Source organism: Ranitomeya imitator, chromosome 6 (assembly GCF_032444005.1).
Source record: "Ranitomeya imitator isolate aRanImi1 chromosome 6, aRanImi1.pri, whole genome shotgun sequence".
In the NCBI taxonomy this organism is placed as follows: Eukaryota; Metazoa; Chordata; class Amphibia; order Anura; family Dendrobatidae; genus Ranitomeya; species Ranitomeya imitator.
The window spans coordinates 175,532,923-175,559,706 of record NC_091287.1 but is presented as its reverse complement, the minus strand read 5'-3'; positions in this window follow the sequence as shown (position 1 = coordinate 175,559,706).

Here is a 26,784-nt window from a genome sequence, read left to right as displayed (position 1 = left end):
TTAGAATTTGTATTATGGCAAGAAAAAAGCAGCTAAGTAAAGAAAAACGAGTGGCCATCATTACATTAAGAAATGAAGGCCGGTCAGTCTGAAAAATTGGGAAAACTTTGAAATTGTCCCCAAGTGCAGTTGCAAAAACCATCAAGTGCTACAAAGAAACTTGCTCACATGAGGACGGCCCCAGGAAAAGAAGACCAAGAGTCACCTCTGCTTCTGAGGATAAGTTTATCCGAGTCACCAGCCTCAGAAATCGCAGGTTAACAGCAGCTCAGAGTAGAGACCAGGTCAGTGCCACACAGAGTTCTAGCAGCATACACATCTCTACAACAACTGTTAAGAGGAGACTTTGTGCAGCAGGCCTTCTTGGTAAAATAGCTGCTAGGAAACCACTGCTAAGGACAGGCAACAAGCTGAAGAGACTTGTTTGGGCTAAAGAACACAAGGAATGGACATTAGACCAGTGGAAATCTGTGCTTTGGTCTGATGAGTCCAAATTTGAGATCTTTGGTTCCAACCACCGTGTCTTTGTGCGATGCAGAAAAGGTGAACGGATGGACTCTACATGCCTGGTTCCCACCGTGAAGCATGGAGGAGGTGTGACGGTGTGGGGGTGCTGTGCTGTGACACTGTTGGGAATTTATTCAAAATTGAAGGCATACTAAACCAGCATGGCTACCACAGCATCTTGCAGCGGCATGCTATTCCATCCGGTTTGCGTTTAGTTGGACCATCATTTATTTTTCAACAGGACAATGACCCCAAACACACCTCCAGGCTGTGTAAGGACTATTTGACTAAGAAGGAGAGTGATGACCTGGCCTCCACAGTCACCAGACCTGAACCCCATCGAAATGGTTTGGGGTGAGATGGACCTCAGAGTGTAGGCAAAAGGGCCAACAGGTGCTAAGCATCTCTGGGAACTCCTTCAAGATTGTTGGAAGACCATTCCCGGTGACTACATCTTGAAGCTCATCAAAAGAATGCCAAGAGTGTGCAAAGCAGTCATCAAAGCAAAAAGTGGCTACTTTGAAGAACCTAGAATATAAGACATAATTTCAGTTGTTTCACACTTTTTTGTTAAGTATATAATTCCACGTGTTAATTCATAGTTTTGATGCCTTCAGTGTGAATGTGCAATTTTCATAGTCATGAAAATACAGAAAAATCTTTAAATGAGAAGGTGTGTCCAAACTTTTGGTCTGTACTGTACATACACAGTGTTGGTCACCATTATTGCACTCCTTCATTTTTTTCATAGACTGTTCAATATCTTCAGAAAAAATGGAAATGTACCAGAGCTATATCCACAGAATTGTTCAAACGTTTGAATCTTTTTAAGTTCTTTTTCCCAATGGCAGATTTCAATGGGATTGAGGTCAGGACTCATTGCTGGCCATTTTAAAACCATCCATTTTTTTTTCTTTTTCAACCATTCCTATGTACTTTTCGATGTGTGCTTTGGGTCAGTCTTTCTGGAGGACCCAATTCTTATTTAATGATTCATGTGATACGGTCAAGGCCTCCAGCACCAGACGCAGCAAAGCAACCCCACAGCATTATGGATCCTCCACCATGCATAACTTATATAGTTACATAGTTATTAAGGTTGAAGGAAGACTTTAAGTCGATCTAGTTCAACCCATAGCCTAACCTAACATGCCCTAACATGTTGATCCAGAGGAAGGCAAAAAAAATCCATGTGGCAAAGAGTAAGCTCCACCTTGGGGAAAAAAATTCCTTCCCGACTCCACATACGGCAATCAGACTAGTTCCCTGGATCAACGCCCTATCAAGGAATCTAGTGTACATACCCTGTAACATTATACTTTTCCAGAAATGTATCCAGTCCCCTCTTAAATTTAAGTAATGAATCACTCATTACAACATCATACGGCAGAGAGTTCCATAGTCTCACTGCTCTTACAGTAAATAATCTGCGTCTGTTATTATGCTTAAACCTTTTTTCCTCCAAACGTAGAGGATGCCCCCTTGTCCCTGTTTCAGGTCTATGATTAAAAAGATCATCAGAAAGGTCTTTGTACTGTCCCCTCATATATTTATACATTAAAATAAGATCACCCCTTAGTCTTCGTTTTTCCAAACTAAATAGCCCCAAGTGTAATAACCTATCTTGATATTGCAGACCCCCCAGTCCTCTAATAACCTTGGTCGCTCTTCTCTGCACCCGCTCCAGTTCAGCTATGTCTTGGATTATACACCGGAGACCAGAACTGTGCACAGTATTCTAAGTGTGGTCGAACTAGTGACTTGTATAGAGGTAAAATTATGTTCTCATGAGCATCTATGCCTCTTTTAATGCATCCCATCATTTTATTTGCCTTTGTAGCAGCTGCCTGACACTGGCCATTGAATATGAGTTTGTCATCCACCCATACACCTAGGTCTTTTTCATTGACGGTTTTGCCCAGAGTTTTAGAATTAAGCACATAATTATACATCTTATTACTTCTACCCAAGTGCATGACCTTACATTTATCCCCATTAAAGCTCATTTGCCATTTATCAGCCCAAGCTTCTAGTTTACATAAACCATCCTGTAATATAAAATTGTCCTCCTCTGTATTAATTACCCTGCAGAGTTTAGTGCTATCTGCAAATATTGAAATTCTACTCTGAATGCCCCCTACAAGGTCATTAATAAATATGTTAAAAAGAAGAGGGCCCAATACTGACCCCTGTGGTACCCCACTGCTAACCGCTACCCAGTCCGAGTGTGCTCCATTAATAACCACCCTTTGTTTCCTATCCCTGAGCCAGCTCTCAACCCACTTACACATATTTTCCCCTATCCCCATTTTATGTATCAACCTTTTGTGTGGCACCATATCAAAAGCTTTTGAAAAGTCCATATACAGTACATCCACTGGGTTCCCTTTCTCCAGTCCGGAAGTTACCTCTTCATAGAAGCTGATCAAATTAGTCTGACATGAACGGTCCCTAGTAAACCCGTGCTAATACTGGGTCATGAGGTTATTCCTCTTCAGATACTCCAGTATACCTTCCCTTAGAATGCCCTCCAAGATTTTACCTACAGTGAAGGTTAAGCTTACTGGCCTATAATTTCCAAGTTCAGCTTTTGTCCCCTTTTTGATTATTGGCACCACATTTGCTATACGCCAGTCCTGTGGTACAGACCCTGTTATTATGGAGTCTTTAAAGATTAAAAATAATGGTCTATCAATGACTACTTAATTCCTGTTGGAAGGGTGTTATTTTCCTCATAAGCTTCATTGCGCCGTCTGTAAACAAGTTTTGCTTCATCTGTCCACAGAACATTTTTCCAGGATTGCGGTTTGTCAAGGTACTCTTTGGCAAAAATCAGTTGGTCCTTTTTAGGTCTTTTCTTCAGCAATGGTTTCTTCCTTGGCCTTTGCCCATAAAGCTCTGCTTGGCTTAGTGTGTGTTGTATGGTACTTGTTGAAACCATGACCTCAGACTGTTCCAGGTTGGTCTTAAGGTCTTTGGATGTTTGACGTGGTGTTTTTTTCCACCATGCGCACCAATATTCAAAGACATCTCTTATCAATGTTCCTCATGTACAGGGAGATTCTTGAAGGTTCCACGCATAGCAAAGTTTTTAACATTGCGCACTGTTGAAACTGGGATATCAAGGTCTTTGGAGATGCCTTACACCCTTTGCAATGTTAGTATTTGTTAATAATAGCAGTTTTGATGTCCTCAGACAGCTCCTTTGTTTTCACTATTGTGACAAAGGAACGGGGCCTACCATGTGGCTTTTTAAAACACTGAAGCCCTCATTCATTGGCTAATTCATGTCACATGGGAACCGACAATTAATAGCAGGTGAGTCAAAGTGGGTTTCCATACTAATTTTATGTAATTTAACCAGAGTCAGAGTGGGCAAACAACTAGCTATGGACCTATAAAGGAGAATCCCTTGTAACAGGCTATTGCTCCATTATTACCTCCCAGATGCCGAGTAGCATTACCATCGCTGCTGAACAACTAGTCCATATTAATTTCACTAGATCCTATAACGATCAAGGAACTACCAAAGTGCGGTGCAGACAAAAGTGCAATAGTGCCAGTACCTGTGGGACCGATGTGTTATGCTGTCCTGGATCCACAACGGTGATGTCCCTTCACCCCGACGCGCGTTTCGCCGCCTGCTTCTTCTGGGGGCGTGTCAGGGTGAGGGACAGCTGACTCTTTATAGGATGCCCTGACCAATAGATTTGGTTGGCTGCGTGACGTCTATAGCGCATGACAGCGTCGCCTCTCTCGTATGTAAGTATAATCTTCCCCCCTCCGCTCCCGACGCGCAGGCGCATACCGCCTGCCCATCCAGATGAGCGTGGTGGGAAGATCACGAGAAGAGGAAGACTGCGCATGCGCATAACCACACAGCCGAGACTAATATGGCTGGATCTGTTCCGTATTATATAACTTATAAAAGAGCTGTCATATCGGCCTGACAGAGAGACTATTTGGTATGGTGTAGTGGAGGAGGGAATATAAATACATGGATATTATATATAGAAAAATAAAATATATGACCAATCTGCTTGTGCATGGGATTACTAGAAGAGAAGAGAACAAAATAAAACGCAATAAGATAAAGTATGAACAAAGGACAAATAATTTACAACAAACGTGAAAGTGAATGGGTGTATCGTTGTTAATTAATGCCGCTACAGGTACATTAGTATCCAGTGACATTATTAGTGCATGTGAAAACTTTATAATGGACGAAATTGTGATGAAATATAATGGAAGTAAGTGTAAAATTATGGGAGTGATGATACATACCCAGACATATATAAAACCGCAAGAGGGGTGTTATTTAATACCGAATTAAAATATCCGGTAAGAGATATTGATGGTGCCCGAAGTGATATAAACTATAATAACACATTACAAAAAGTGCTCAAGATGAAATTTATTGAAAAGTGAAAAAAACATAAAGAAGATGTGTATGCAATACATAGATGAAATACTAAAGAAGAGATAATAAAAGGATGATAAATGGAAACATCGCCGTTGTGGATCCAGGACAGCATAACACATCGGTCCCACAGGTACTGGCACTATGGCACTTTTGTCTGCACCGCACTTTGGTAGATCCTTGATCGTTATAGGATCTAGTGAAATTAATATGGACTAGTTGTTCAGCAGCGATGGTAATGCTACTCGGCATCTGGGAGGTAATAATGGAGCAATAGCCTGTTACAAGGGATTCTCCTTTATAGGTCCATAGCTAGTTGTTTGCCCATGTTTCTATATATACCCCCATTCCGGTAGCAATCCTATATAACAATATGCTGCAATAGTAGGGAATTAGCACCTCAGGATTCCTTCAGCATTATTATATGCTTAATAATTGGCCGTGGACATTTAAGTGCAATAAGGGTTCATACATATCACAGAACCTGAGATTTATGCCTATCCAGTGACTGGGAATATATAGCCAGCAACAATGATACATTTCCCATACCTTTGTTGAGAAGTTGAGCATTATTAGATAATACTGAATTTTTTGAAATAATTATAATGTGGCATTTTTTCTCTGGTATATTAATATATAAGCTATACTATTGTCTAGTGATAACGTTTCCTGGCTATTTATGTTGTAATATATATTTTTTGGATCCCGGTGATGTCCCTTTCTGTGACATACTCTTGCTACATGTGTAATTTTTAACTTGATTTAAATAAACTTTACTTTTTATATAAAGGATCTGTTTGGTATTTCTATCCTAAATGGGATTGGAAATTTTGAAAAAATTGGATTAATGAAGTGCCTTTTTATGGTATATTAGTTGGACTATATTGGTTAAACTAACGGTGTGTTGCTGTTTTTGTAACAGATTTTTTGTCCGGTCACTATGGACCTCAAGGCCAAGGAATGTACTTGGCGTTCCAAAGCTACCAATATTTTTAAGCAGAGTGTCACAGGTGGTTCACATGATATCGCTCCCAATAACAGAGAAACAATGCAAAAATATAAAAATGCTTTACATCGGAAAATTAAAGTTTGGTGGAACAAGACTTCGCTAGAAAATTACTGTACCCAAAAAATTGTCCCAAGAGGACTGCGGGTTCAAATATATCCATCTTTTGAGTTGAATGAAGATGTGCTGATAAAGAGATGGTCTGAAACCGCAACAAGCTGCTCTATGGAATTCATTAAGATAATAATAGACAAAAATACTATGTCTTTAAAAGAACTGGATTCCGAACTAGATACCTTACAAACTACATTGCAGAAAGACTTGTCTACGGGAGATTTTGACAATTGGCTTAAGGAAATTAACAAAGAGAGTGACAAGTGGGAGGAAGATATCAGTCAGAGTAAATCAAAAAAATACTTAAGGGATGTCAAGGACTACGAGAGTCAAAGAATATATAAGTGGCAATATAAAACAATAACAAAGACCTCTGAGAGACAGCCACAAGATAGATCTGAGTTGTCGAGTGTATCAGGAAGTGAGAGCAATATTTCCCTGAGTGACTCAGAACATACAAGGGATACTTACCTCAGGAGCGGTAATAACCGCAAATTCCCAGATATCTTTAGACCACAAAAACCAAGAAAAAACAAAGGTCGATATCAGGTAATCAATCTATCACAGCATCAATTGACTGAAACACACTACACTGTTTTAGAAAAGGGCTTAACTTTCTCCCCATCCTCTCATCTAGATGCCTTCAGCTCGATAAAGGATATACATCTTCTAGCGAGAAAAATTGTTTTGAGAAAATTGCATTTTAAACCTAGGGATCTTAGTCAAGAGAATACGGAAGATTATTTTGATACTCTACAAATTTTGCAGTCTTTGGAAGAAGAAAATGAGACCACAGAGGTAAGTACTATTCCCTCCCATTTGTACAATAAATCTACCAAATTTCCCCCATTGGGATTGTGTCCAGCTGTGGAAGTATTTACTAGGGTTGTAACCAGTGAAATTGAGAGCCTAGCTAAACAGCGGAACGGTACATATAATCTGTCTAAAAAAGAAAAGTTAGCTTTGGAGGAGTTAAGATCTTGGACTGATGTCCTATACAAACCAGCAGACAAAGGTGGCAATATAGTCATCTGGCTCACCTTAATGTATGAAAAACAAGCATATAAACAACTAAATGACAAGACATGTTACCGTAAACTGTGTTACAACCCGTTGACTTCGTTTCAGGAGGACCTCGTCTCGATTTTGGAACAGGCACATCAAACTGGTATTGTCTCGAAAAAACTATTGGAGAAAATCCGAGACTGTCACCCGAGATTACACCTGATACCTAAAGTCCACAAGGACCCATGTAACCCCCCTGGAAGACCAATTGTGTCAGGTAATGGGGGTCTGTGTGAGCTGATCTCGGATATAGTGGACCATTTTCTTAAACCGTTGGTTTTGACACTCCCCTCATTCATTAGGGATACCAACCAAGCATTACAAAGAATGGACCAAATATCTATTGAGGATAATATGATGCTCGTAACAGCAGACGTTGAGGCTTTGTACACCTCTATAAGGCATTGTGATGGTTTGGAGGCAGCTTCCTGGTACTTACGTTCCAGCAACCTAGATGGTGAGTTGGCAGACTATTCTCATGCTCCTAGAATTTGTAATAAACCATAAAGCGTTCATCTTCAATCAGAACATCTATTTACAACTTAGAGGGACCGCGATGGGGGCCTCTTGTGCCCCCTCATACACCAACCTCTTTATGGGATTTTGGGAGAGGGATTTATTTTGGGAGAGGACATACCTGAGGTCAATAAAGTCCATAATTGGATCAGATATATTGATGATGTGCTATTTATATGGGAAATACAAAAATAGGGAAAAAGGAAAAAATGGGAAGAAAATAAGTCAGCTCACCAATCCCTCAACAGTGCAATGATGTCCATGCACGGAGCCGCCTTGGTCAAGGGCGTAGTCCAGAGCCAGCAATGAAAAAGAAAAAATAATCTCCAGCATGGATCTTCTAAAAAGTCAATTTATTGAAAACACTTTAAAATGCAAACATTTGCAAAAAAGAGATGGGGGTCCCAGGTGGTCAACGCCGACGCGTTTCGACCATCAGGTCTTAGTCATGGCATGACTAAGACCTGATGGTCGAAACGCGTCGGCGTTGACCACCTGGGACCCCCATCTCTTTTTTGCAAATGTTTGCATTTTAAAGTGTTTTCAATAAATTGACTTTTTAGAAGATCCATGCTGGAGATTATTTTTTCTTTTTCATTTATATGGGAAGGCACCACAAACGAACTTGAGTCCTTTATGAGCAAACTAAATTCCAACTCCAAAAATATTAAATTTACCTTTAAATCCGGCAGGAAATTGGAATTTTTGGATATCTCGATTAAGGTAGCAAATGATGGCACCTTACAAACAGAAATCTACAGGAAACCCACTTCCACCAATTCCCTATTGATGGCGGATTCGGCCCATCCTAGATCTACAATAAGGGGAATACCCATTGGACAATTCCTGCGACTAAAGAGATTATGTTCAAATGAATGGGCCTTCCATATCCATGCCGCTGAACTGGCAACAAGATTTGAAGAACGGGGCTACAGCAGAAGAATGATCCGGCGAGGGTACCATCGAGCTATAAAAACCTCTAGAAACGACTTACTGTATGGACCCACCAAGCAAAAAATATCTGACGACCAATCACAAATCCGATTTATCTCAACGTTTAACAATAAATGGAAACCATTGACTGATATTATTGGAAGGAATTGGAGTATTCTCTTGACTGACCCTATATTGAAACAAATTCTTCCACAGGCACCCCAGATGGTGGCAAAGAGAGCACCAAATCTTAAAGACATTCTGGTACATAGCCATTATGATTCAAGACGGGATAAGAATAGTAAGAAACATATTTGAACCAATGGATTTTTCCCATGTGGGATATGTAAGGCATGTTCAAACCTTACTAAATCAACAACTTTTGACAACCATGATGGAACAAGGACATACAAAATATTAAGACATCTTAATTGTGCTTCGAAGGGCGTAATATACCATGCAGAATGTCCTTGCAAGAAAGTATATATAGGCCTAACGACACGAGAATTAAAAACCCGAGTCAGAGAACATGTCCGTGACATCGACAAGGCAAAATCTATCGAGGACGAAAATTCATTGAAGACGCTTTCCTGCCATTTCAAGAGGTACCACCAATCCAACTCTAGGGGGTTAAAAATTAAAGCTATTGATCAGGTTTCTTTAGGCCCAAGAGGGGGGAACTTGTCCCGGGCTCTAGCACAGCTATAAAGCCGATGGATTTATCGCCTGGGAACTCTACATCCCCAAGGCCTTAATGAAACTCTAGGTTTTGCATCTTTCTTATAAATTATAATAATACAGGGATGACGATATTAGTATATTTTGATTTTAGGGGATAGGGGTCAGCTGTAGGTTAAACTATGGTTTTTAATGTTATTATTATTATTATTTATTATTATAGCGCCATTTATTCCATGGCGCTTTACATGTGAGGAGGGGTATACATAATAAAACAAGTACAATAATCTTGAAAAATACAAGTCACAACTGGTACAGGAGGAGAGAGGACCCTGCCCGCGAGGGCTCACAATCTACAAGGGATGGGTGAGGATACAGTAGGTGAGAAGAAATGTAATTTCTTAAGTAATTCTGTAATTTCTTCATTTCTAAAGAATGTAATTGTATTCATTTTTTATTGTATTCTAATTTTTGTCTTTGCTCTGATCCAATTTAAGATATCTGTTGGAGGAACTTTCCGGGTTTACGGCAATGATGAGGGAGGCTCCATTGGACTTCGGAGGTGGAAGAGGAAGCGTCTTGAAATACACCTATATTGGACGGACAGCATATTCATGGACAGTGGACTTGTTCCTTATATAACTGCTTAGGAGTCATTTGACATATTGCTCCTAATAAGAATCTACCGTCTGATGCAATGCTGCATAACCATTTGGGAATCATTTGACATACTACTCTTAATTTGAATCCACCCGATTTGGTGATGCTGTATAGTAGGTACTAATATGTAATTTTTTGCTTTGGAGGGAATTTTTACCATGTTACTTCATATTGTGCATGTGGATTATGAGTTCCTATGACATGTCAACACTGGCATGTATTCACTTCATTTATATTTCCATTTATCATCCTTTTATTATCTCTTCCTTAGTATTTCATCTATGTATTGCATACGCATACACATCTTCTTTACGTTTTTTTTCACTTTTCAATAAATTTCATCTTGAGCACTTTTTGTAATGTGTTATTATAGTTTATATCACTTCGGCACCATCAATATCTCTTACCGGATATTTTAATTCGGTATTAAATAACACCCCTCTTGCGGTTTTATATATGTCTGGGTATGTATTATCACTCCCATAATTTTACACTTACTTCCATTATATTTCATCACAATTTCGTCCATTATAAAGTTTTCACATGCACTAATAATGTCACTGGATACTAATGTACCTGTAGCGGCATTAACAACGATACACCCATTCACTTTCACGTTCGTTGTAAATTATTTGTCCTTTGTTCATACTTTATCTTATTGCGTTTTATTTTGTTCTCTTCTCTTCTAGTAATCCCATGCACAAGCAGATTGGTCATATATTTTATTTTTCTATATATAATATCCATGTATTTATATTCCCTCCTCCACTACACCATACCAAATAGTCTCTCTGTCAGGCCGATAAGACAGCTCTTTTATAAGTTATATAATACGGAATAGATCGAGCCATATTAGTCTCGGCTGTGTGGTTATGCGCATGCGCAGTCTTCCTCTTCTCGTGATCTTCCCACCACGCTCATCTGGATGGGCAGGCGGTATGCGCCTGCGCGTCGGGAGCGGAGGGGGGAAGATTATACTTACATGCGAGAGAGGCGACGCTGTCATGCGCTATAGACGTCACGCAGCCGACCAAATCTATTGGTCAGAGCATCCTATAAAGAGTCAGCTGTCCCTCACCCTGACTCGCCCCCGGAAGAAGCAGGCGGCGAAACGCGCGTCGGGGTGAAGGGACATCGCCGTTGTGGATCCAGGACAGCATAACACATCGGTCCCACAGGTACTGGCACTATTGCACTTTTGTCTGCACTGCACTTTGGTAGATCCTTGATCGTTATAGGATCTAGTGAAATTAATATGGACTAGTTGTTCAGCAGCGATGGTAATGTTACTCGGCATCTGGGAGGTAATAATGGAGCAATAGCCTGTTACAAGGGATTCTCCTTTATAGGTCCATAGCTAGTTGTTTGCCCATGTTTCTATATATACCCCCATTCCAGTAACAATCCTATATAACAATATGCTGCAATAGTAGGGAATTAGCACCTCAGGATTCCTTCAGCATTATTATATGCTTAATAATTGGCCGTGGACATTTAAGTGCAATAAGGGTTCATACATATCACAGAACCTGAAATTTATGCCTATCCAGTGACTGGGAATATATAGCCAGCAACAATGATACGTTTCCCATACCTTTGTTGAGAAGTTGAGCATTATTAGATAATACTGAATTTTTTGAAATAATTATAATGTGGCATTTTTTCTCTGGTATATTAATATATAAGCTATACTATTGTCTAGTGATAACGTTTCCTGGCTATTTATGTTGTAATATATATTTTTTGGATCCCGGTGATGTCCCTTTCTGCGGCCAGAACAGGAAGCAGCGCCGGCGAGGGAGAGAGCCGGGTGAGTATTTTCAGAACAGCGGGGTAGGGGGGGGGAGGGTGCGCACAGGTTGGGCACATAGATAGGTTTGGGGACATAGATTATCCATATATAGCTGTGCCATATAGAATGCTCTGCACCGTTCATTATGGCCCCATTGATGCTCCATATAAAGCTGTGCCCCATATACAATGCTCTGCACCGTTCATTATGGCCCTATAGATGCTCTTTATAAAGCTGTGCCATATATGCTCTGCACCGTTCGTTATGGCCCCATAGATGCTCCTTATAAAGCTGTGCCATATATGCTCTGCACCGTTCAGTTTGGCCCCATAGATGCTCATTATAAAGCTGTGCCCTATATGCTCTGCACCGTTCAGTTTGGCCCCATAGATGCGCCACATAAATCTGTGCCATATATAACGCTGCTGCTGCAATAAAAAAAACCAAACACATACCTCTCTTGCTTGCAGCTCTCCAGCGTCCGGTCCCGGCGTCTCTCCGCACTGACTGATCAGGCAGATGGCGCCGCGCACAATATATGCGTCATCGCGCCCTGTGACCTGCACAGTCAGAGCGGAGAGATGCCGGGAAGATGGAGCTGCGCCCGGCGTGTGGATCGTGGACAGGTAAATATGCGATACTTACCTGCTCCCGGCGCGGTCCCTGGCTCCTTCTCCTAGACAGCTGGTCTCCGGGTGCCGCAGCCTCTTCCTCTGTCAGCGGTCACCGCTGATTAGAGAAATGAATATGCGGCTCCACCCCTATGGGAGTGGAGTCCATATTCATAAGTTTAATGAGCGGTCCCACGTGACCGCTGTACAGGGGAAGAGCTGCGGCACCCGAAGACAGTGTGACGGGCAGGGGGAGCGTCAGGATCGCCGGGACTAGGTAAGTATGCCTCAGAAATCTCCCCCCCCCTCACCCGCCGACCCTGCCACAGACCGTGACTCGAGTATAAGCCGAGAGGGGCACTGAAAATCTCGGCTTATACTCGAGTATATACGGTAATTGTTTTGTGTTTTGCAGCTTTCAAACAAACTTTTATAGAAAAAAGTTATTTTGCATTGCTGTATTCTGAGAGCTATAGCTTTTTTATTTTTCCACTGAAGGAGCTGTATGGCGACTTGTTTTATTGCGGGACAAGATGGCGTTTTCAGAGATACCATTTTTATTTACATTTGTCTTTTTGATAACATTTTATTCCAGCAGAGTTTATTTGTTCACTGAAGGGGTTAACTAGTGTAAACAGTTTTATAAAGGAGGTCGTTCCAGCGATACCAAATATGTGTACTTTTTTATTTTTGTCCTTACATAAAAATACGTATTTATGGGTATAATTTTTTCATTTATTATTTTGTGCCTTTTCATTTATTTTTTTTTATACTTCTTTTTCTACTGAGTCCCTCTATCACTTCTGATTGCTGTGCCACACCTAAAAGTAATCGGTCGGGAACCCCTATCATGACGTATAGTTATGTCAAATCTTGTGAAAGGGGTAATTACACGATGCTATAGCAATAATGGAAAAAGAAGAATTAACTGGGTAGAAAGGTAAAATGAGCAATTGTAAGTGCATATTGTTATATAATATGATGATTGCAATATATTAATAGGATCAAAACTGATGGGAGGAGTGCTTCTTTAACGAGCTAAACTAGCTTGTCATTTAGCTCTCCTGGTGAAAGTCTGAAAAATATGCTATGTCTCAAAAATAGTGAATAGGGGGCGTGGCTTCGGTGCCGATGGAGAAGCACCTGTGAAGAGGGAGCTCCAGGGGATTTATCCCATATAAGCTACTTCCAACGCATAAAGGAGACCCTTTTTGCCACATAGACCCCTTTTAACATCTCCTGATTCATCGGAGACCCCCTCCAACCAAGTTCTGGGCCAACTTCTCCACATTCTGGACTCTTAAGCTGTATCAGACCGACTAGGCCTCAGGCCTGCTGCTGCCTAGTGGATCCATCCGCGCTGTGCAGGGAGGATTTCTGCCTCCTGCATCTATGAATTTAACCCAGAACGGGCTCATCTTCGCCTTCCAGAGTTCCCCTGGCCGACCACCCAGCATAGGAAAGTGCAGATCTAAACTACAAGCATCTGCGACCACAGCTCCACCGAAGACCGCAGGTAAAAGAGTCCCTTCCCGCGGACCCGCAGCATCGCCTGAGATCCGCCCTCAGCAGCCGCTACCCACGGGAGGCGGGAGTGAGCCTGCGGCGGCACCATCAATCACCAGCCAGCCAGGGAGCCGAAGTTTCCTGACTACCTTGGAGGAAGACTCGGCGATCCCCCCCAGACGGCCGGCACAGGAGTGTCGGCGGCAGAGCAAGGCGCGCACCGCGCGACTCCTCCCCTTCCAGGAGCAGCGCCACCGGGACCCCATCACCAGCGCCTGCCAGGCGCTGATAACAAACGCGGAGCCACAGCGGCGCTGCCGCTCATCGAGAACTCACCGCAGCTGCAAGCGGAGGATCCCCTTCCGGCCGACAGCCTCGGCTAAGAAGACCCGGACCACAGAAGAGGACGCAGCAAGTACCGGAGCTCCGGTCTCAGTCGGAGACCCGAAGCTCCGCCCCTCCTCGCTCCACCGCGACGCTGTCAGCAAAGCTGTGCCGGACATCGCCGCTCATCAGACCGGGTTAGTGTGTACGGAGCTGCAGCGGTGCCACAACTCTCCTAACCCTCGGCTTCCCCCCGGTCATCACCCCTCTTGATTTCGCCTCACTATACCGGAGGCAAGACTTAACGGTGCTCCCATATTTCCTATATCGTTCCTCCCAAGCCAGACCTCCTTTCCCCAAGTAATTAGAGACCTGTCAGACAGTCCCTGAGACTCACTGCAGACCAGTCTCGGTGGGTCACGGGTTCGTTCCCCCTCCATACCTCTTCACCTACCTCCAGGCTCTTAAAACAAGTGGGCTACAATAAAAAAGCCCCCCCTCCTTCTACACTTCTCAGCTGGAGGCAATAGTGCTAATAATTAGAGGATAAATAAAACCTCCATTTTCCCCTCCACCCGGCCGCATAATATTCTTAAGGCCTCACTATAATTATCTATGGGAAGTAGATCCGGTCATATTAACTAGGAATCAATACGCAGGGGCCATCTTGTTGCTCACTCCCTAGAGCAGACATCAGAGAACAATAGCTGTTAATCCTAATCTTGGTACTAAATCTCTAAATTTAACCCATTAAGAGATTCCTCTATTAATCTTTCTATCGACTTGCAGAAATTAGGAACTTTATTCCCCACAATAACAGACAACAAAGAGAAAAAACTACAGGATAGTGTTTTTCGCACTCAAGTTAAATACATCAGAATAAACTCTGTCAGGGTACTATTGCCTACTCTCTACTTTCTGCCACCATGAGTAGCAATAAAACTAAAGGAAAAATCGCTCCAACCTCATCACTAAGATCTCAACATGGCCAAAATCAGGAGAAAACAGTAGGTCGCAGAGACCAGGAAAAAATAACCAGACATAATTCCCTCTCCTCTCCCAGGCGTAGATCTAGGTCTCCCAGGAGAGACTTACATAACCTATTGGAATACGAGTCTTTTAGCAAGTCTCCAACCAGTAAATCTTCTCCAGTAAAAATGGACTCATCATCCAGCCTAAAGAGATCGAACCCAGGTGCAACGAGGGAAAAATACACCACTTCTGGAAATTATTCAGAAGTTGACGACGAGGCTGACTCTAGCGACACCTCTCCCAATCCAACTCCCATGAAGAGCAAAACCAAATATGATAACTCAGGCCCCATGCTTAACCCTAATCCGCCAGATTACGAAGATTTACTCAACAAACTAGCATCTAAAATGGACGAAAAATTAAATATTGTCGTCAAAACCCTAAAAACTGAAATGGATAATAACTTCCAAAAATACTGTGACAAATTAGACAACATAGACAGACAACTATCCAAACACGAAGATAGGATTAACAGGCTTGAACACAGGTCATCAATCTCATTTGACGAACTTGACCGAGTTAACAGTGAGTTGAAAAACCTGCGCTCCAAGATGGCCGACTTGGAGGACAGAAGTAGAAGGAATAACTTAAAAATCAGGGGAATCCCTGAAGATGTGCCCCAAGTCCAGTTATCTCAACATATAAAAGACATTTTTAAGTCAGCCTTGCCTGACCTATCAGACCTAGACCTAACAATTGACAGGGCCCACCGACTGCCAAAACCTCCTAAGGTCCCCGCTGATTTACCAAGAGACACTAGTCTTGAAGAAATGAACTTTGAGAATAAGGAAGCCATTCTCTCTTACTTGAGGGACAAAAAATCCTTCCCAGACCCTTACAAAAATCTGAAGGTCTTTCCCGATTTTTCCAAAGACACCCTGGAAGGTCGCAGAGAGTTTAGGTCAGTCACATCAGCCCTCCGCGACAGAGGCATTAATTACAGATGGGGCTTTCCGCTCAAACTGTTAGTCTTCTTCCGGGAAAAAACCATCCCGATCTACTCGGTCGAAGAAGGAATGGACTTTGTCAGATCGCTGGGCCGTTGATTATTTATGTTCTCTATGTATGTTTAATTTCTATTGTAAGGGGTCTCCTTTTCCTTTTCTCATCATATTTTGGGATACACCCCTTATTCCCGTCCACGTGTACTAACCCCTTTCTTTTTCTTCCAGGTAGCTCTGTCGACCTACCAGTTTTGTTCTAATTTTCCTTCTCCCTAGGTACCCACCAAGTTTTGGCTGATTTGTTGATTTACTAGGGAAGAGTTCTATTTAGGTCCTTGTATACCTGTTGTGATTTTATGCTTGTTTCCTTCTAGGTTACATCAGCCCTTGTTGCTTTACTTTGTAAATATGTCATTCAAGATACTCTCCTATAATGTTAGAGGGCTAAATAGCCCACAAAAAAGACATGCTTTGTGGAGAGAGTTGATCAGCCTTCAGACAGACATTGCATGCATACAAGAGACAAAATTCCTGGCGGGGAACCACCCCTACTTTAATCATCGTAGCTTTCCTCATATTTTTGAGGCCTGTAACTCCAGCAAAAAGGCGGGGGTGATTACCCTGATCAGGAATAGTATACCTTTCGAGTTCACTGAGGAATATGCTGATCCAAAAGGCAGATACCACATCCTGATATGCAATATTAACGGCCAAGATTGTACTCTAATCAACACGTATGCTCCAAACAAAAACCAGATTAGCTTTTTGTCCAAGCTTCTGAAGAAAATCAACAAGGTTAAGAAGGGTAACCTCATCTTCCTAGGTGACTTTAATGTCACCCCTGACAAAACGCTAGATTCTTCTTCTGGCCTGCGACCAGCCTCAGAGGACCTGAATCGGTGGCTGGATAAAAATGAGCTCTATGACACCTTCAGATGTCTTAATTCCACATCTAGAGAGTATACTCATTTTTCTTCGGTCCACCATTCAGCATCCAGGATTGATCTCATATTATCAGACATTTTCTCTCTTGAAAAATTTAAAAAGGTGGACATCGGAGACAGGACACTGTCGGATCATTACCCTGTCACTGGAGAAGTTATCCTTGGCCCCTCCCTAAAAAACTCCAGAGCATGGAAATGCAGCTCATTCATCATACACGATTCCAACTATGCGACTACGATCCGAAATAATATTTCCCATTTTTTCAACGAAAATCCTCCAGAAATCACCAACCCCGCAACCAACTGGTGTGCCCATAAAGCTGTTATTAGAGGCACTCTAATAAACATATCCTCTAAAATAAAAAAGGACAAAAATCAAAAAACTTCAAAAAGACATTCGTGACTTGGAAAAATCCCTAATCAGCTTCCCTTCCCCCTCATCTAAATTCAAATCAGATTTAAACTCCCTTAGGCAAGACTTAAGATCCCTCCTCTTCTCACCTTACGAAGCAGCCCTTAATTCCTCCAAATTTAAGGTATATTCCTCTCTGAACAAGCCAACCAAGTACATGGCAAATAAAATAAAAAAATTTAGAATCCACAACAAAATTAACAGAATTTCCTCCCTCTCTGACAACACCATTTTGTCCCATCCCCAAGATATAGTTAATGAATTTTCCAAATATTATTCTAAATTATATAACCTAAACCTAGACCCAACATCCCCCCCACCAAAAGATTCGGACATCAAATCCTATCTCGCCAACATCAATCTTCCTTCCCTTTCAAAGGAAGAAATTGAATCTCTATCAGCCCCTTTCTCCCCCTCAGAAGTTGAAGAGGCCATCAACCATCTTAAATCGCAAAAATCCCCAGGGCCAGACGGCTTTTGTAATTCATATTACAAAGCTTTCAGAAAAAATTTAACACCTCATCTGGTAAAATTATTTAACTATGTTTCTGATTCGGGTTCCTTCCCTCCAGAAATGTTGGAGGCAACAATCGTCCTTATCCCAAAGCATGCGGCCAACCCTTTGGCTACTAGTAGCTATAGGCCTATATCTCTTCTGAACTCAGACATCAAGCTGTTCTCAAAAATTTTGGCCAATAGACTTAGCGTCATCCTCCCCAGACTGATAGTCAATGATCAAATGGGGTTTATTAAAAATAGGCAACCAGCTGACGCCACCAGAAGGATATTGAACCAAATCAAACTCACTAATAAATCCAAAACCCCTACAGTTTTTGTTTCTTTAGGCGCAGAAAAGGCCTTTGATCGTTTAGATTGGATTTTCCTCAAACAGACCCTTCAAAAATTTGGTTTTAATAACAAACTTATCTCCTCATTTATGTCATTATACAAAGGTCCTACAGCTAAAGTCACCTGCAATAACCATATCTCCGACCCCTTCCATATTAACAATGGCACTAGACAAGGATGCCCTCTGTCCCCTTTACTTTTCAATTTGGCTCTTGAACCTCTGGCGGAACGTATCAGACAAAACCCTTTCATTTTAGGCATATCCACCAACAAACGCCACCATAAACTTAGTTTATTTGCGGACGACATAATCCTTACCCTTACCAACCCAGTTGCCTCCACCCTAGAAACTATCAAAGAACTTGAAAATTTTGCATCTCTTTCAAAATTCAAAATCAACAGTTCAAAATCTAACATCCTACCCATCCACCTCTGCAAAAAGGAAATCAATTCCTTGAAAAAGGTAATATCATTCAAGTGGTGCAATGAAGAATTCCCATACTTAGGGATCATAATTAACAAAAACCTAGATAAAACTGTCTCCTCAAACTTGAGAAAGATAGATGAATTACTTAAAAAAGATTGCTCCACTTTTAATGATAAAAGTTTGTCCTGGTGGGGGAGAAACCTAACAGTTAAGATGTTTACCCTACCAAAAATGTTGTACATCCTTAGATGTATTCCCCTTCCCATCTCCGCATCTTTCCTGCTGAAGATCCAATCAAGGCTAAATAAATACATTTGGAGCGATAAAAAACCCAGAACAAATACCAGATCCCTCTACAAAACAAAAATTCACGGAGGAATGGATCTCCCAAATATTACGGCCCACTATAATACGCTACTACTAAAACAAAGCTCACCTTGGTGGTCAGACCAGATTGAGCCTGCATGGCTCGACTTGGAGGTAGAGATCAATGGAAGCAAACCCCCTTAAACCCATCATTCTTAAAGCTATATCTAGTTCCCCTAACAAAACCTACAGCCACCCAATTTTTCAGGTGATTTCTCACGCATGGTCCTCAATTTTGAAAAAGGGGGGATAGTGCTCAAAACAGTTCCGTTCAGCTCAAACTATCCCTGTTATTTATATACTCAATTCTGAATCTCGTCCTACCTGTTATGTCTGCTAATGAAAGGTGTAATGAAGGCAATCCAGAGACACAGTGTGCCTAGCGATCAGAGCGCACACAGTGATCTGACAAATACCCAAAAACAAAAGAACGAGCTCTGAGACGTGGAAACTCTGTAGACTGCACACCTGATCCTATCCTAAACACAACTAAAAGTGGCTGTGGATTGCGCCTAACCACTACCTATGCAACTCGGCACAGCCTAAGAAACTAGCTAGCCTGAAGAAAGAAAAATAGGCCTGACTTGCCCCCAGAGAAATACCCCAAAGGAAAAGGCAGCCCCCCACATATAATGACTGAGTAAGATGAAAAGACAAAACGTAGGGATGAAATAGATTCAGCAAAGTGGGGCCCGATATTCTTAGACAGAGCGAGGACAGTAAAGCGAACTCTGCAGTCTACAAAAAACCCTAAAGCAAAACCCACGCAAAGGGGGCAAAAAAGACCCACCGTGCCGGACTAACGGCACGGCGGTACACCCTTTGCGTCTCAGAGCTTACAGCAAAACAAAAGACAAGCTGGACAGAAAAAAGGCAACAAAATAGCAAAAAAGCACTTAGCTATACAGAGCAGCAGGTCACAGGAACAATCAGGAGAAGCTCAGATCCAACACTGGAACATTGACTAGGAGCAAGGATAGCAGCATCAGGTGGAGTTAAGTAACGAAGCAGCTAATGAGCTCACCAGAACACCTGAGGAAGGAAGCTCAGAAGCTGCAGTACCACTTGTGACCACAGGAGTGAATTCAGCCACAGAATTCACAACAGTACCCCCCCCTTGAGGAGGGGTCACCGAACCCTCACCAGAGCCCCCAGGCCTACCAGGATGAGCCGCATGAAAGGCACGAACAAGATCGGGAGCATGAACATCAGAGGCAAAAACCCAGGAATTATCTTCCTGAGCATAACCCTTCCATTTAACCAGATACTGGAGTTTCCGTCTAGAAACACGAGAATCCAAAATCTTCTCCACAATATACTCCAATTCCCCCTCCACCAAAACCGGGGCAGGAGGCTCAACAGATGGAACCATAGGTGCCACGTATCTCCGCAACAATGACCTATGGAATACATTATGTATGGAAAAGGAGTCTGGGAGGGTCAAACGAAAAGACACAGGATTGAGAACCTCAGAAATCCTATACGGACCAATAAAACGAGGTTTAAATTTAGGAGAGGAAACCTTCATAGGAATATGACGAGAAGATAACCAAACCAGATCCCCAACACGAAGTCGGGGACCCACACGGCGTCTGCGATTAGCGAAAAGTTGAGCCTTCTCCTGGGACAAGGTCAAATTGTCCACTACCTGAGTCCAGATCTGCTGCAACCTGTCCACCACAGAATCCACACCAGGACAGTCCGAAGACTCAACCTGTCCTGAAGAGAAACGAGGATGGAACCCAGAATTGCAGAAAAATGGAGAAACCAAGGTAGCCGAGCTGGCCCGATTATTAAGGGCGAACTCAGCCAACGGCAAAAAGGACACCCAATCATCCTGGTCTGCAGAAACAAAACATCTCAGATATGTTTCCAAGGTCTGATTGGTTCGTTCGGTCTGGCCATTAGTCTGAGGATGGAAAGCCGAGGAAAAGGATAGGTCAATGCCCATCCTACCACAAAAGGCTCGCCAGAACCTTGAAACAAACTGGGAACCTCTGTCAGAAACAATATTCTCAGGAATGCCATGCAACCGAACCACATGCTGAAAGAACAAAGGTACCAAATCAGAGGAGGAAGGCAATTTAGCCAAGGGCACCAGATGGACCATTTTAGAAAAGCGATCACAGACCACCCAAATGACTGACATCTTTTGAGAAACGGGAAGGTCAGAAATGAAATCCATCGAAATATGTGTCCAAGGCCTCTTTGGGACCGGCAAGGGCAAAAGCAACCCACTGGCACGAGAACAGGAGGGCTTAGCCCTAGCACAAATCCCACAGGACTGCACAAAAGTACGTACATCCCGTGACAGAGATGGCCACTAGAAGGATCTAGCCACTAACTCTCTGGTACCAAAGATTCCAGGATGACCAGCCAACACCGAACAATGAAGTTCAGAGATAAGTTTATTAGTCCACCTATCAGGGACGAACAGTTTCTCCGCTGGACAACGATCAGGTTTATTCGCCTGAAATTTTTGCAGCACCCGCCGCAAATCAGGGGAGATGGCAGACACAATGACTCCTTCCTTGAGGATACCCGCTGACTCAGATAAACCCGGAGAGTCGGGCACAAAACTCCTAGACAGAGCATCCGCCTTCACATTTTTAGAGCCCGGAAGGTACGAAATCACAAAGTCGAAGCGGGCAAAAACTAACGACCAACGGGCCTGTCTAGGATTCAAGCGCTTGGCAGACTCGAGATAAGTCAAGTTCTTATGATCAGTCAATACCACCACGCGATGCTTAGCTCCTTCAAGCCAATGACACCACTCCTCGAATGCCCACTTCATGGCCAGCAACTCTCGGTTGCCCACATCATAATTACGCTCAGCGGGCGAAAACTTCCTGGAAAAGAAAGCACATGGTTTCATCACTGAGCAATCAGAACCTCTCTGTGACAAAACCGCCCCTGCTCCAATCTCAGAAGCATCAACCTCGACCTGGAACGGAAGAGAAACATCTGGCTGACAACACAGGGGCAGAACAAAAACGACGCTTCAACTCCTGAAAAGCTTCCACAGCAGCAGAAGACCAATTGACCAAATCAGCACCCTTCTTGGTCAAATCGGTCAATGGTTTGGCAATGCTAGAAAAATTACAGATGAAGCGACGATAAAAATTAGCAAAGCCCAGGAACTTTTGCAGACTTTTCAGAGATGTCGGCTGAATCCAATCCTGGATGGCTTGGACCTTAACTGGATCCATCTCGATAGTAGAAGGGGAAAAGATGAATCCCAAAAATGAAACTTTCTGCACACCGAAGAGACACTTTGATCCCTTCACAAACAAAGAGTTAGCACGCAGGACCTGAAAAACCATTCTGACCTGCTTCACATGAGACTCCCAATCATCTGAGAAGATCAAAATGTCATCCAAGTAAACAATCAGGAATTTATCCAGGTACTCACGGAAGATGTCATGCATAAAGGATTGAAACACTGATGGAGCATTGGCAAGTCCGAACGGCATCACTAGATACTCAAAATGACCCTCGGGCGTATTGAATGCAGTTTTCCATTCATCTCCTTGCCTGATTCTCACCAGATTATACGCACCACGAAGATCTATCTTAGTGAACCAACTAGCCCCCTTAATCCGAGCAAACAAGTCAGATAACAATGGCAAGGGATACTGAAATTTAACAGTGATCTTATTAAGAAGGCGGTAATCAATACACTGTCTCAGCGAACCATCCTTCTTAGCTACAAAGAAGAACCCTGCTCCCAGTGGTGATGACGATGGGCGAATATGTCCCTTCTCTAGGGATTCCTTCACATAACTGCGCATAGCGGCGTGTTCGGGCACGGATAAATTAAATAATTGACCTTTAGGGAATTTACTACCAGGAATCAAATTGATAGCACAATCACAATCCCTATGCGGAGGTAGGGCATCGGACTTGGGCTCTTCAAATACATCCTGATAATCAGACAAGAACTCTGGGACCTCAGAAGGGGTGGATGACGAAATCGACAAAAATGGAACATCACCATATACCCCCTGACAACCCCAGCTGGATACCGACATGGAATTCCAATCCAATACTGGATTATGGGTTTGTAGCCATGGCAACCCCAACACGACCACATCATGCAGATTATGCAACACCAGAAAGCGAATAACTTCCTGATGTGCAGGAGCCATGCACATGGTCAGCTGGGCCCAGTACTGAGGTTTATTCTTGGCCAAAGGTGTAGCATCAATTCCTCTCAATGGAATAGGACACCGCAAAGGCTCCAAGAAAAACCCACAACGTTTAGCATAATCCAAATCCATCAGATTTAGGGCAGCGCCTGAATCCACAAACGCCATGACAGAAAACGACGACAAAGAGCATATCAAGGTAATGGACAGAAGGAATTTGGACTGTACAGTACCAATGACGGCAGACCTAGCGGACCGCTTAGTGCGCTTAGGACAATCAGAAATAGCATGAGTGGAATCACCACAGTAGAAACATAGCCCATTCAGACGTCTGTATTCCTGCCGTTCCACTCTGGTCATAGTCCTATCGCACTGCATAGGCTCAGGTTTAACCTCAGGCAATACCGCCAAATGGTGCACAGATTTACGCTCGCGCAAGCGTCTACCGATCTGAATGGCTAAAGACAAAGACTCATTCAAACCAGCAGGCATAGGAAATCCCACCATGACATCCTTAAGAGCCTCAGAGAGACCCTTTCTGAACAAAGCTGCCAGCGCAGATTCATTCCACTGAGTGAGTACTGACCATTTCCTAAATTTCTGACAATATACTTCTATATCATCCTGACCCTGGCACAAAGCCAGCAAATTTTTCTCAGCCTGATCCACTGAATTAGGCTCATCGTACAGTAATCCGAGTGCCAGGAAAAACGCATCGACACTACTCAATGCAGGGTCTCCTGGCGCAAGAGAAAGTGCCCAGTCTTGAGGGTCGCCGCGCAAAAAAGAAATAATAATCAAAACCTGTTGAATAGGATTACCAGAAGAATGAGGTTTCAAGGCCAGAAATAGCTTACAATTATTTTTGAAACTTGGAAACTTAGTTCTATCTCCAAAAAACAAATCAGGAATAGGAATTCTTGGTTCTAACATAGATTTCTGATCAATAGTATCTTGAATCTTTTGTACATTTATAACGAGATTATCCATTGAAGAGCACAGACCCTGAAAATCCATGTCCACACCTGTGTCCAGAAACACCCAAATGTCTAGGGGAAAAAAAAAAAAAAAGTGAACACAGAGCAGAGAAAAAAAAAAAAAAATGATGTCAGAACTTTTTCTTTCCCTCTATTGAGAATCATTAGTTGGCTCCTAGTACTGTTATGTCTGCTAATGAAAGGTGTAATGAAGGCAATCCAGAGACACAGTGTGCCTAGCGATCAGAGCGCACACAGTGATCTGACAAATACCCAAAAACAAAAGAACGAGCTCTGAGACGTGGAAACTCTGTAGACTGCACACCTGATCCTATCCTAAACACAACTAAAAGTGGCTGTGGATTGCGCCTAACCACTACCTATGCAACTCGGCACAGCCCAAGAAACTAGCTAGCCTGAAGATAGAAAAATAGACCTGACTTGCCCCCAGAGAAATACCCCAAAGGAAAAGGCAGCCCCCCACATATAATGACTGTGAGTAAGATGAAAAGACAAAACGTAGGGATGAAATAGATTCAGCAAAGTGGGGCCCGATATTCTTAGACAGAGCGAGGACAGTAAAGCGAACTCTGCAGTCTACAAAAAACCCTAAAGCAAAACCCACGCAAAGGGGGCAAAAAAGACCCACCGTGCCGGACTAACGGCACGGCGGTACACCCTTTGCGTCTCAGAGCTTCCAGCAAAACAAAAGACAAGCTGGACAGAAAAAAGGCAACAAAATAGCAAAAAAGCACTTAGCTATACAGAGCAGCTGGTCACAGGAACAATCAGGAGAAGCTCAGATCCAACACTGGAACATTGACTAGGAGCAAGGATAGCAGCATCAGGTGGAGTTAAGTAACGAAGCAGCTAATGAGCTCACCAGAACACCTGAGGAAGGAAGCTCAGAAGCTGCAGTACCACTTGTGACCACAGGAGTGAATTCAGCCACAGAATTCACAACACCTACCCCCTACATGGGCTGACTTAAAAATTCAAACCCTTGGCGACATTTACACTGGGTCTAAATTCATTGACTTCAGTTCACTAAAGAACAAATTCAATGCCCCCTTGTCTCTTTTCCTTGACTACATGATTCTGAGGGAAAACCTAAGTCTATTTCTCAACCTCAAATTGAGACTCTCGGAGTCTTCTTCAAAAATCTTATCCAATCCAAATCACTCAATTTTCTGGAGTCACAAGTTCATTTACAATAGTTTCAATAAAGATTCATCATTGGTTAAAAACGCAGCTCTCATAACCTGGGAGAAATCCCTGGGTCTCTCTGCCTCTACAGACGATTGGGAGGAGGCCTTTTCGGCATCATACCAATCAACAATTTCAATGTCCCTTCTGGAGTCACACTTTAAGGTTTGTTCCAGGTGGTACTATACTCCAGCAAGACTGTCTCACATAAGCCCATCCAACTCCCCCCTATGTTGGAGGAATTGTGGTCAAAAAGGCGACTTATTGCATATCTTTTGGAGCTGCCCCACTGTGGCCCTCTTTTGGCTGGAAATTTCCTCAATCATCTCTAAATTGTCAGGATCCCCTTTTACCCTTCCCCCACAACTAGCCCTTCTCTCCTTGGACACTAATCCTATCGACAGATCCTTATTGTGCATAATCCTACATCTTTGTTTGGTAGCTAAAAAATCCATTGCCTACCACTGGAAAAAGGCCACACTGCCCAATGCAGCCTTTGTTGTCAAACTTATGATGCAACATAGAGAACTCGAACTCAGGTTTGCCCTGTTCAATAACCAATTTGGCAAATTTTACCAAAAGTAGCATATTTGGGAGCAGCATTATCCTCCTTGAACAACCAACATTATTAATTTGGTTTACGTCCCAATATAAGATGAAAATGTCCACTAGATTTTCTCTCTTTCCCTTTTTTATATTAAATGTCAGTTTCGTAGCCATAGTTGCTTGACATTAACAAGCTTTCCACAAGGGCCGTCTCCTTGTATCATTTAGATAATTTGTTTAGGACTCGTTTCTTGCTTATATGCCTTTCAAGGGTTGCGTCCCTTGCTTCACTCTAAGTTGAATTGTGGTTACGTGTTATATTTACCCTCCCCTACTTCCCTTATTCTTATCCTTCCCTTTCCTTTCCTCCCCTCCTTTCATTCCCCTCCCCCCCCCTCCTCCAAGATAAAATACAAAATCCCAATAAAGTTCCTTGGAAAAAAAAATAGTGAATAAAAAGCAAAAAAGTCTTATGAACCTCAAACTGGTACCAATGTACAGCGCCTGTAAAGCTTTATAAAAGGCGCAGATAATATACACTGCTCAAAAAAATAAAGGAAACACTAAAATCCCACATCCTAGATATCACTGAATGAAATATTCCAGTTGTAAATCTTTATTCATTACATAGTGGAATGTGTTGAGAACAATAAAACCTAAATCACAACTAATATCCCACGGAGGTCTGGAGTTGGAATGAAGCTCAAAATCAAAGTGGAAAATGAAGTTACAGGCTTATCAAACTTCAGTGGAAATGCCTCAAGACAAGGAAATGCTCAGTAGTGTGTGTGGCCTCCACGT